Source organism: Sturnira hondurensis, unplaced genomic scaffold, assembly GCF_014824575.4.
Source record: "Sturnira hondurensis isolate 20B ecotype Veracruz unplaced genomic scaffold, ASM1482457v3 Scaffold0017394, whole genome shotgun sequence".
Taxonomy (NCBI): domain Eukaryota; kingdom Metazoa; phylum Chordata; class Mammalia; order Chiroptera; family Phyllostomidae; genus Sturnira; species Sturnira hondurensis.
Window position 1 is genome coordinate 5,907,585 of NW_028090025.1, and position 13,222 is coordinate 5,920,806.

Below are 13,222 nucleotides of genomic sequence, written 5' to 3' on the forward strand. Positions count from 1 at the left end.
ATAATATTTATAAAACCAATACTTAAAATGCTTTAGATTTATTTTAATTGATATTTTAAATAACATAATTTATTATTAAATATTTTGTTTTTTAAATAAGAAATGTTTACCTTAAATGTTGACATTAGAATATGTGTGCCCTGGCTGGTGTAGCTCAGTGGATTGAGCACGGGCCTGCGAATCAGACAATCGCAGTTCGATTCCCAGTCAGGGCACATGCCTGGGTTGCAGGCCTGTTCCCAGCAGGGGATGCATGAGAGGCAACCATACATTGATATTTCTCTCCCTCTCTCCTTCTCTTCCCATCTAAAGATAAATAAATAAACTTAAAAATATATGTACATAAACACACTTATATGTGTATATTGTAATATTGTATTTAAATGTATTTATATAACTGTATACAACCTTTATATATATATACAATATACTGATGGCATTAAGTTCAGTATTTTTATATAAATGGAAATAACAAAGTTCAAAACCATGAGTGATTAATAATTCTAGAAAGCTTTTCCAAGCTTTGTAAAAGATATAATAAAAAATGAATATCATTGTAATAGTTGGCTAAATCAATATTAACAAATGGTTAAAAGGTCATATATCTAGTTATGTATTTATATATATGTAATATGTTATATATTTATCTCTTCTAACTATATCTATAGTTATATGAAAAAACTCATCATGTCAAACATAACATACTAAAATTTTTAGCAATCATTGCTAACAATGTGAACATGAGACCTTAAAATCATATTGTATTAGTAAATAATATGAGCAAATAAAATTCTTAACTGAAATATTTTGGTAAACTTTTCTGAAGGACATCACCCGAAACACAAGAATTTTACTTCTAATATTCTCGTTCTGTACAGATCTGTGTGGGGAGCCAGGGCTAAGACAAATGTTGGCTGACTTTCACTCTCTGGAAACAATGGTTAGGTCAATAGCTTGACCTGCCTCCAGAAGAAAATTGAAACCATTCTTCTGTTTGGTTTAGACAGTGACCATGAAAAAAGTTACTATAAGCAATGTAATGAACACCATAACATTTTTTTGTCATGAGTTAATCTATCACGAGTAGACTTGAATTTTAATTTAGACTTTTAGATTATTCTTCAATGAAGAAAATTAAATGGAAAAGTAGAAAAAATACTAAAGAGTGAGGAAGGATCTCTCGATCATAGAGGCTACAAGAAATATATGTGAAAACTATGTGTTTTAATAGCATATGCCAGAATTAAAATGCTGATATAGTTTGCTCATTGAGACATAAAGTTAGGTGTGTACTGCAAAACTCCTTATCAGGTTATACTAGCAAATGAAGAATGTGACTTCTGTGGGGCCTGAAGCCCACCTGGTAATTGTATGAACAACATGTTAATTGTATGGTACCAATGACCAGCTATTTAAAAAAGAGGAATTCAGGCCTGGTAGACAGATAGTGGTACCAGAATATGAATTAGTGTTATTGGGAATAACCAGAGGAGGATAGTTTCAAGATGATGGTTTAACTGTGGGAGGCCCTGGTAGAGGTTGGTGAAAGGAAATCCTCCTAGTTGTCAGGACTGAGCCATATTCCTCATTGCTTGGCCTGAGGGGGAAAAGGGCCAGTATACCAATTTACACTGATAATCTGTAGAGGATAGTGAATTGTATAAATATTCAAGGATTTGGAAAACCAATTGGAAAATTGTCAATAAATATATTTGGGGAATAGCGTATGACATAGTACCATTTCCTGAGGAAATAAACCAGCCAGCTTGATAATATTGATCTAATTTATTATCAATACATTGGACTATATCTATTATGGAAGTGGCAAGACTTTTTTTTTATTAAAATGGATACTTGTTCTCGATATGAATTTGCCTTCCTTGTCTGTAATGCACCTGACAAAACCATCATTCACAGACTTACAGCTGCATTATACCCTGTCATGGTTTAGGTATAGTATCATTTCTAACCAGAGAACTCATTTTACTGCAAAAAAATGAGCATGACACTGGACTTGGACACATGAGATTCATTGATCTTACCCTATTCCATGTTAACTTGAAGCCGAATGGGGGTTTTCAAATAACTCAGTAATTGCTTCTAATTGTGCAGTAACACTTTATGGACCTAGAGTAATGTCCTCCTATTTCTCCCACTGCCACAATTTAAGGGATGGTGTTCAAGGGATGAAAATGAAAGTAGCTCCTTTCATTATTTCCCCCAATGACTTATTAGGAAAGAAAAAAGATTTCTCCTAGTGAAACTTTGGGCTCTGTCAAGGCTTTCCTAGGGAAAATCTTCCTCCTGGAAGACTCAGTATATATATATATATATATATATATATATATATATATATATATATATGTATATATATATATATATATATATATTTGTGTATATATATATATATATATATATATATATATATATAGAGAGAGAGAGAGAGAGAGAGAGAGAGAGAGAGAGAGGGAGACAGAGAAAGGGAGAGAGACAGACAGAGAGACAGAGACAGACAGAGACAGAGACAGACAGAGACTTGGCTACTTTGAGCTTCCTGAACTCTTTAACTGACAAGGGTAGAAATAGGTTATTGTAATAGCTGGGGTGATTAGCTATGACTAACATGAGATTTGGTTGCCACTAAAATTTGGATAAGGGAAGAGTATGCCTGGAAAACCATTTAATTCTCTGATCTTCTGTGATAGAAGTTAATGATACAGGGTTATTTGGCCAAATCACTAGGCAGAGAAGGGTCTGAGTGAAGGAAAGTCCCCAAGGCAGTGCAGGAGAAGCTGCATTCCCTGGGTGTGAGAGAGGATTCACAGGAATCATTGAAGCAACACAGCAGCATTCTGTTGCCCCAGCAATCGAGCTAGCCTGGCATGTGATGACAGACTCCCTGCCCTCGGCACAGATGCAGCAGGAGGAAGCCTTGCATGGAGTCTGCCCAAAGCTAGAGTGAAATGGATGAGGTTAAAACCCTTCCTACTTCCTTCTAGTTCCTGATTGAAGGAGAACCCAGAGGTCACAGAGGCATGTATACCTAAAGTTTAGCATGGTGGCAAGGGGAGGTGAAGACCTGCCGGTATAGCCCGGGAATAGAATGTGGTTGACTGGGGAAGCTAGAGCACATGGAAGGGTGGAAATAGGTTCCAGAGCACATGGAAGCTTGGTCCTGGAGGTTTAAATAGAGGGAAGACAGAGACTCACCCTTTCTCTTCCTCTGGGACTGTGCATGGATGTATGGGCTGAACCACTCACTATCTCTGGGGTCTGAGGCAGCCTCAGGCATAGGCCCACATAAATGGAACCCATGTATAAATGGTGGCAGTGGTTGGCAGTGGCCCTAGGCCCCAGAGTGGGAAATTGAAGCTTGTCAATGGCAGCCCCAGCCCCAGACTCCAGGGAGGGAGTTTGAAGCCTGAGAGCCAGCCTGCAGTTATAGACAAGGGTGGAGAGAGGTTTCTGAACACTGAGAATCAGTGTTCCGGGGGTGGCTGGGTTTTGTCTGTGTGAGATTGACCTGAGATCAAGGAGTCCCCTGCTCCCTCAAATTGTGCAACATCTTAATAAAGACCATTTTCTTCCCCCACATTTGACTTATGCCTGAATTTGGCTATGGGCAGCTGATCCCCACTTTTGATCAGTTACAGTTTGGCAACACCCAGATAGGTCTCTGAGAACCTTAGTCAGGTCCCAGCTGCTGTGGTAGGCCAACATTGGGAGCGCCAGTGTGGGGATTTTGCAGTCTCATGGAACTTTCCATCACCTCTGCTCAAGGTGCTGGTCACCGAAAACACCAGGAAGGTATGGTCTTTGGATGAAAGAGATTCCAAGCCTGGGTGAGCCAAACCAGCATGAGGATTGGGGGTTGGTCACTAGGTCATTTAGGTCTGGTCAGAGCCACCTGTGGTACCACTTGGTGGAACATACCTGTTACTCTGGCTTTAGGCCAGGTGAGTATTGCACCATTTGGGTTCCAGGTAATATGGCAGGCCACATCCATTAGTTGGGCTCTGTGCCATGTCAGCACCACATTAGGTTTTATGCAACTTGGGTTTAATGCCATTTGTACTATGTACCACTTGGGCATTGTGCCATTCTGTTCCCTGTGCAACAGATTTGATGGGAGGTGGGATGGGATGGGGGGTTTGATGGGATGGTTCTGGAAGCTACAAGTTAGTGTTTGAGGGAGGCAATTTGAGCTTGCAACTGGGATCTGATGGAGACTGCTTGAGCTCTAGAATCTACGACCAACATCCAATGGGGACCACGATGGGAGCCATGAATGGGGGTCTGGAAAAAGTCCAAATTCTGGAGTTCCACTGTGGAAATGAGTCCAGGAAGGGAGATAGACTCTAAAAGGGGGGTGAGTATCACATGAGTTTTCAGAGGAACAGTTTGGGAGCCACAATTTGCAGCATCAGTTTGCAGAAAATAAGACTCTAAAACCTTCTTGTGAGATAGAAGCATGGGTGTAATTTTTGCTTATATGTTCCCAGTTTTGTCTACTTTATTTTGGTCATAACTTTGAGCCTGTACACCCAGGCCATTAAGCACTGTTCTGTTTTGGCTACTGGAATGAGCTCACTGAGTATAATTTTAAATTTTTATTTATTTATAGATAGAGGAAAAGGGAGGGAGAAAGAAAGAGAGATAAACATCAATGTACAATTGCTTCTCAAGCTTCCCATACTGGGGAATTGGCCTGCAACCCAGGCATGTGCCCTGACTAGGAATTGAACCTGGGACCCTTTAGTTCACAGGCTGGCACTTAATCAGCTGAGCCACACTAGCCAGGGCCCACTGGGTCTAATTCTAGAAGACTGGGTTATATACAGCCATTATCTAATTCCTAAGAAGGAATTTGGCTTCTATTGTAACATTGCTTGGCCCCTGTATATTTGGAATATGGGTAAAATTGCCCATAAGTGCTTCCCCACATTGTTTTATTATCATGAAGTTGGAATTATATTGCCAAAGGCTGGAAATGTGGGATGAGATCCCATATGTCCAGGCATTCAGCTAATTGTATAATAGGATTTTTGCAAGGTCTGATTTTTCAAGAAGATATGGAATATGCTTATAAATATAAGAAATTTTAACTGCCTAATACAGAGTTAGAGTATGGTCCTTCCCATTGTTAAAAGAGGACAAAGATTGAATATGAATTAGGCTATTGAAAGTATACATAAGGTTGTGAAAATTTTATACTTAAAAGAAGAAAAACGTCAGTTCTTGGTTATAGTTATTCTTTGCTTGCTTGCTTCTCTTTCAGGGATTTGGTTTGAACTTTGCTATTTTATGTTCACCAGTATTCCTCTTTTGCTGCTGTTTGGGGCTTCATGCCATTTGAACCCAGTAAAGGTCATCTGAGGACCAGTTGGTGTTCCAGTTGGTGAGAAAAGATTCCAAGTTCTTCCTTTTACAGGATTTAGTTTGACAATACTTGTGTGAAACTTTGTCTTATCAGTTTGTCCCTAGATGAGGTTTGCTTTAGATTTTATTTTTGTTTCCATTTTGAAAAGAAATTCAGGTTTTTAAGAGTTGCAATTTCACATTAAGTTGGAAAGAAATTGTATGGTTTTAGTAACAGAAGGCAATACAATGTTGGTGGATATTTGAAGGGTTTTGTAGTTTTCTCCCTACCCTGATCCCTCCAGAACTTGGCATTATGGCACAAAGTTTCTTTGCATCAATCCGATAAGACTAGTTTCAAATTGTGGTTTTATTAATCAAGATTTTCACTGGAATATCATTCCTGAAGGAGGCATACCTGGACCCTGGATGTCACCACAAAGCCTCGGGGAACTGAATTTGAAGCTACACTGCACACTGCATAAAAGGCCTGGTACCTTGTTTGATTATGTAGTTTATGGCAATCTTTCCAGGTAAGGAACAAAGGCTGCTGTACTGAAAGATGGGAAGGAAGGAATCTTAAGACACTTTGGTAACCTAAAAGATTGGAGGAATGTAGGTACTGTAGGGAAACCCATATGGCAGCTTGGGGGCTTGGCTTCTGTGCTTGAATGGTTGACTAAAGCTTAATCTAAAGGTTTCTTGTTGAAATTGAAGCAAAACATATTTAAAGAGCCCATGTGATTAATTGTTGTCCTTGTTATGTTTATACAAATAATAAGCCAACATTAAAACTGGATTTAATTCAGTCCTTTTAATGACAATGAGGATATCTTAAGGAGAGAGATCATGTTTCAACAAAACTCACAATGCCTAGTGTGGATATTGGATTCTAGAGAAGCTAACTGTCCTCAAAGGTTTTTGGTTTGTTTGTTTTTGTTTTTCCACTTGAAAGCTGAATGATGTATTCCCATCTTTGGGCTGGGAATTGTGGGGAACTGAGATTTTTCTAAGGGTGTTTCCGTATATGCCATACAGATTTTACCTATATGATGACATCACCAGAAGAAACGGTTAAGGCTTAGTGCCATTCTAGCAAAGCCTTTGCAGATGGACATCCTTTCAAATGACAGTCTAGCAGACTCAGACAGGTTGATGATGTGCTGTGTGAATTAACATTTGTGCTCTTCCTTTTATTTGCATAGGGTATATGCCTATGACCTCATTTACCTTGGGGTTTGTTTATACAGTATATACCTCACTTTAAAAGCCAGTCTACATCACTGCCTCCTGAGACTCAACAGTTTGGCTCACCTATACGGTGAGTTGGTGAAATATGGAGCAGTCTATAAGCCTTACTCAAAACTGCTTTTTTATTACCCTATAGGTCAACAAAAAGGGCCCACAATAATTCAGAGGGGGTGGGAACCTTAGAATACTCTCCTCAGCCTAATTTGAATCAAGTATAGTGGATAAAGTGTTTTGGTAAGTGTGACATGCTTTACACACCTTCCTCTAAGGAAGCCACTCTTTCCTTAATCTGGGACACTGTAGAATTAGTACCTACGTTTATCACTTAGTTTTTATGATTCTAAATATTCCTTTTAACCTTCTTACCACCTCAAGAACAAACAAAGATGCTAACCTGTCCATCAGTGTCATCCTGCTTTTTATGTCATCAATGTACACTGCTTTTTAGGAACATAAAAAAAAACTGACTCGGATTTTGCAAGACCCTTCTCCCTGATGTAAAGTCTTCTCTTCTCTCCAGAACCCCCCGTTTTTGTTATCTGGGCTCTGAGATAGGCAGGTCTACATACTTGGCTAACAAGAAGTAGTTACAGAAGAATGAGACCTTCACTCATTTGCGTTTGTAAGATCACAATTGCCCAGAGTGTTAAAATGAGATATGGCCAGATTGTTAGGCAGAGGATGGCTGAAGTGAGGGATGGGTCCCAAGGTAGTGCAGATGAGGCTGCATCCCCAGAGTGGGGAGGGATGCTGCATGAAATGCCCAAAGTAATGCTCTGGCAATCAAGCTAGCAATGCACATGATGATAGATTCCCTGCCCCAGGCAGAGATGTAGTAGAAGGAAACCTTGCATGGAGTCTGCCCAAGGCTAGAGTAAAATGGATAAATATAAAAGCCCTCCTACCTATTTCTGGTTGAAGAGGATACCAAAGGTCACAGAGACATGTATAACTAAATAGTAATATGGTAGCAGAAAGAGGTGCAGACCTTCTAGTCTAGCCTGGGGAAAGGACGGGATTGACTGGAGAAGGTCAACCCTTCCAGACTACATGGAAGCCAGGGCCAGGAGATTGAAATGGAGGGAGGGCAGAGACTTGCCTCTCCTCCTCCTCTGGGATCTGGGTATGGACATGTAGGCCAGAGCATCTGCTGACCTTAGGGGCTGGGGCAACTGCTAGCAAGGGACCCCACAGATGGAGCCTCTGCATGACTGGCTGTAGTGGTCGTCAGTGGCCCCATTTCCCCCAAGTGGGAAGCTATGCTGCGGCAATGGTGGCACTGGCCTGGGAGGTAGATGAAGCCAGTGAGCCATTACTCAGCAGCCTTGGGCTACAGATAAAGATAAAGTGGGATTTCTGGGCACTTTTTCTAATTCTGGGCTAAATGGATTTTGTCTGTGTGAGATTGGCCTAAAATTAGGGAATAACCTGTTCCACCAAATTGCAAAACATCTTAATAAAGACCTTTTTCTTCCCCACCAATCTTTGTCTTCTGTATCTATTTGGCAGTAGGCAATTGAACACCACTTTTGTTCAGGAACATTAACAGAGAACCTAACACAGGTAGGAAAATTACTGTCACATACTTCAGAAATGAAGGTTTACAAAATATTTGGAAGGCAGAATTGAGTCAGTGATCATACTGTAGTGAGACACAGAGATGTTGGCAGTCCAACTTTTTCTTGTTAACTTTTTATATATGCAACTCTTTCTGACTGATGCCTTTGCTGACCAACCGCATGAGCAAGGCCACCACCAGATGAAGAGCTGACAGTCTTGAAAACATAAGCTGCCCTAGTTCTTTTTCATGTTTCCATTAATCTTCTGGATGTGCTTGGCTTCACAGTGCTTCATAAAAACTGATTATTCCAGACATCATCACCCCAAACCCTTCTACCACTGAGTCAAATGCAATTCTAAAAATAAGTCTCTTATTTAAAAATACTTGAAGTGGTTCTTCTTTCCTGATCAAACACTGGATGATATAGTTCTAAATTAGAAGTCAACAACTTTGGACAGTTTTTTTCCTCATTAACTAAGCGATAAATTTATTTTCTGCATGGCTGTTTACTTTTAAGACACCTTTTTCTTGCCAGCCAAGAAATAACTGCTCTATAAAATTATAAGCATCATTATTATCCAATCATAAATTCCCTATGTTAAGTAAATCATTAAAATGGAGTTAGATGTGAATATTCAACCAGTTTCAATATAGAAATTTGACTACATTTTACCTCCTCATACTTGTCATTTCCATTATTTTGATCCATTAGAAGAACTCAACCAGTTAAAAGAAGAAAGGTATATTTACCTTGATAAAAATAATTATTTATATTGTTTGAAAACTTAGCTTTCATATCCTTGAAGTAAAAAACTAAATTATAGCTTGCTAAATGATTAGATACTTCAAACATGTTTAAGTTGAACTGGTGACAAAGAAAAATAATATGTGTGTGTTTCTGTGGACTTGTATATACATGTTTGTGTTTATTTTAAGAGGTAATAATGGAAAATATAAAGAGACATATATATGGGGGTCTAGAAACTAGGAAAACAGAAGGATCTTGTCTTAGAAGAAAGAGGATGTGTGAGGAAGCTGCCTGTGAGGGACAACTGTGATGGTCATTGTCAAGAGCCTTCACATTATTTAAACTGAGGAATGACTAGAAAAAAGATCCAGTGTTCACAGAATTAGAATCTTGCATTATCTTCTCCTAGAGTCTCCATCTACAGGCTGTTGTTTTTGGACAAAAAAAGAATTTGGTTCCTTTTTCAAAATGTTTTAATGCTTGATTAGCTAAGCAGAGACATTTCTCATCAGACTTAAATATTGTGGCCCATGCCCAACACAGTCCTCAGTGTGGACACCTTTCTACAATATTCCAAGACAGTTATGATCTCAGATCATAAATGAGGGGAATAATTATCCAGTGAGTTGCTGGAAAAAAAACATATATGAATCAAAAGGAGTACAGGTTAGACAGCAAATTGAAGACACCCACCTGGGACAGTTGTTAATGAAGGCCCATTATCAAAAGCTACTCTACTGTGAGACTTTGAAGTTTCTTAAAACATTATAATAATTTTCATCAATAAGTACTTTTGATTGTTCATAGAACACACAAATATAGAGAAATTTGATTAATTTTAAATCTTGAGTAAGTAAAAACATTAAATTTTAATAAATATTTCATATATATAAATTATATAATTTTTTATTTTCTTATTTATGTATTTAATTACTTACCAAATTCAGTTCCAAACTCTGTCTTGAAGAATTGGGGGTTGAAGTGAGTATAGAAATAACACCTATGGTATGTCCCGCCCGTTTCCTCTTCTCCAGCTTCATTCATATTTTCATCACTGAGCTAGACACAAACTCCACTCGTGGACTTTAGCTGTCCTTGCTTCTTCTGCCATAGAAAGTAAATAGATGATTCTCTTCTCTTAAGAAGTTCACCCTTGTTGACCTGGGTACCTCCCACCTATATTGTCCATCTCAAGTTGGTGTTATTTACAATGTTTTTCTCACCTCCCATAGTCTTGCCAACTAACCTCTAGATCCTCAATCATAAAATGACTCTTAACATTTGTCACAGTTAAAGTCTTATACTTAACTATATGGTAATTGCCTAATGTGTTTCTCTAACAAATTAAAAACTGTATGGGCAGGGACCACATCTGATTTTTAGCAAATGTAGTGTTTCAGGATGTGGCATGTAAGTCTTTTATGTCTATTTAATAAATAAAAAAATTGAATTTTACTGCCTCTATACTTCCATATGTATTTTTATTTAGAAATGTGAAATATTCAATTAATCTGTTTTTATGTTACTTCAACAAATTATAATAATGCATATTTATATTCTAGACCAAAGTATATGAGTAAAGTTGTGAATATCTTTTCAATAATATAATTTAAACTCTGTATTTAGGATTTTATTTTAAAATGAGAAATATATTTAAATAAATATATACAGATATATACAATTTTGCACTAAAATTTCTTATCCTCCATGAATTTATTGATTGAGCTTATTTTTGTTATCATTTGTACTTCATTACCTATGCACTAAAAATTGGAAGTTTGCTTATTTAAGTCCTGACCAAATAGTTCAGTTGGTTGGGAATGTAATCTGGATATGCCAAGGTGTGGGTTCAATCTTTGGTCAGGGCACATAAAAGAAATTTTCCAGGGGGAAGGAGGTTAGGAACTGGGTGAAAGCAGTAATAAAATTAAAAAGTAGAAACTGACAGTTACAAAATAATCATGGGTATGTAAAGTAGAGCATAGGGAATATTCTCAATAATATTGTAATAACTATGTATGGTGCCAGGTGGTTACTTGAAATATTAGAGGATCACTTTGCAAAATATATGATTATCTCACCATTTTACTGTATACCTGAAACTAATACAAATAATATTGACTGTCAGCTGTAATTAAAAAGTAAAATTAAAATAAAATTATGTCTACTATTTTTATATATTTTACTTCTATTGTATATATTTTAAGTCACAGATTTACTTTAATGTTGAGAAAGTATTTATGGATATGTATATAGAGAATTAACAAAATGAAATATAATCTGAGGAAATGATTTCAAATTCAGCAAAGAGGATAAAACAAGTTGGTGAAAAATTCTAAGAGAGTATTTAATAAACCATAAAAGATAAATGGAAAGAATCTATTTATTCGAGGGAGAGAACAACAATAAAAGCAAAAAAAAAAGACCCAAAAGACCAAAAGATTTTGAATAGAAGTATTCCAGAATTATAAATAAATAAATAAATAGGTAGGTAGCTGGAGCAAACATAATGAGTTTCAGTAAAATAACACAATTTAAAACTTAACACTATTTACCTTCTAGTTACACTTGAGAAAAGAAGATAAAGAAAAATATAAACGCAATCAGAGGGAAAAATGGGACTGTCAATGAAACATAGACAATCAGTATTCTCTGTTAAGAGAATAATGAGCTCAGAGAGAATTACCAAAAACTACAGGGAAACTATGAGAAACTTCCTGCAAGGTATACCAGCACGAAAAAGATCAAAGAAACTAACAAGAGCAAAGAAGAAATAAAGAATACATTTTCTGATTTGAAAAACACAGAAGAAGGAATCAAAACTAGGCTAGATAAAGCAGAGGACTGGATCAGCGAGCCGGAGGACAAGGAAGAAAAAACTTCCAGAAAGAGCAAGAAAAGAAAAAAATACTCAAAATGAACAAAGAGGGGTTAAGGGAACTATAGGACAACATGAAATGTAATATCTGAATAATAGGGATACCACAAGGAGAAAAAGAGGAGCAAAGGATGAAAAGCCTGTTGGAAAAAGTAATGGAACACTTTCCTAATTTGATGAGAGAAAAAGTCACACAAGTCAAACAAGCACAGAAGCTTCCATTCAAACTGAACCCAAGACGCATCATAATTAAAATGACAAAATTCAAACACAAAGAGAGAATCTTAAAGGCACACGGGAGAAACAGGGAGTGACATGCAATGGAACTCCGATAAGACTAGCACTGACTTCTCAAAAGAAACACTACAAACCAGAGGGAATGACAAGAAATATTCCAAGTAATGAAAATCAAAGGCCTGCAACCAAGATTCTCTACCCAGCAAAGCTCTCAATTAAAATGGAAGGTGAAATAAGGAGTTTCCCAGATAAAAGACGACTAAAAGATCCACCTCCACCAAACCAGTATTGCAAGATATGATAAAGGGACTTCTTTAAGAAGATGAAGAAAAAGAGTGAGAGAGAAACATAGGTACAAAGGAGGTAAAATGACAATGAATAAGTACCTACCAATAATAACTTTAAATGTAAATGGATTAAGTGTTCCAATCAAAAGACATAGATTAGCTGAATGGATAAGAAATTATGACCCACACATAAGCTCCCTACAAGAGATCCATCTCAGAACAAAAGACCTAAACCAGCTGAAAATGAAGGACTGGAAAAAAAATATTCCAAGCAAATAGAAAAAAACAGCATTCCACTACTTATATGAGATAAAATAGACTTCAAAACAACATCAATAAAAAGAGAAACAAAGGGACACTTCATGACACTTTCCATGATACTCAAGGGAAGAATCTATCAAGAAGATATAAATATTGTAAATCTATATGTACTCAACATAAGAGCATTTAATATATCAGAAAAATTTTGGAGTACTTAAAGAAATATAGTAGACAGCAACACAATTATAGTAGGGGAATGTAACACCCCACTATCAACAATGGATAGATCTGCCAAACAAAATGTCAAAATATCAACAAGAATATTTTGGAATGAACAACACATTACATTACATGGATTTAACAGAATATATATACATATATATACATACACATATAATATAATATATATGTATATATATAAACATAATATATATTTGTTAAATCATTATATATATATATATATATATATATATATATATATATATATATATATATATACTTTCATCCCAAAGAAGAAAAGTACACATTCTTTTCAAATGCCTATGGAACATTTTCAAAGACAAACCACATGACAGGACACAAAACAAGCCTCAACAAATTCGTGAAAATTGAAATTATATAAACCATTTACTCTGACAACA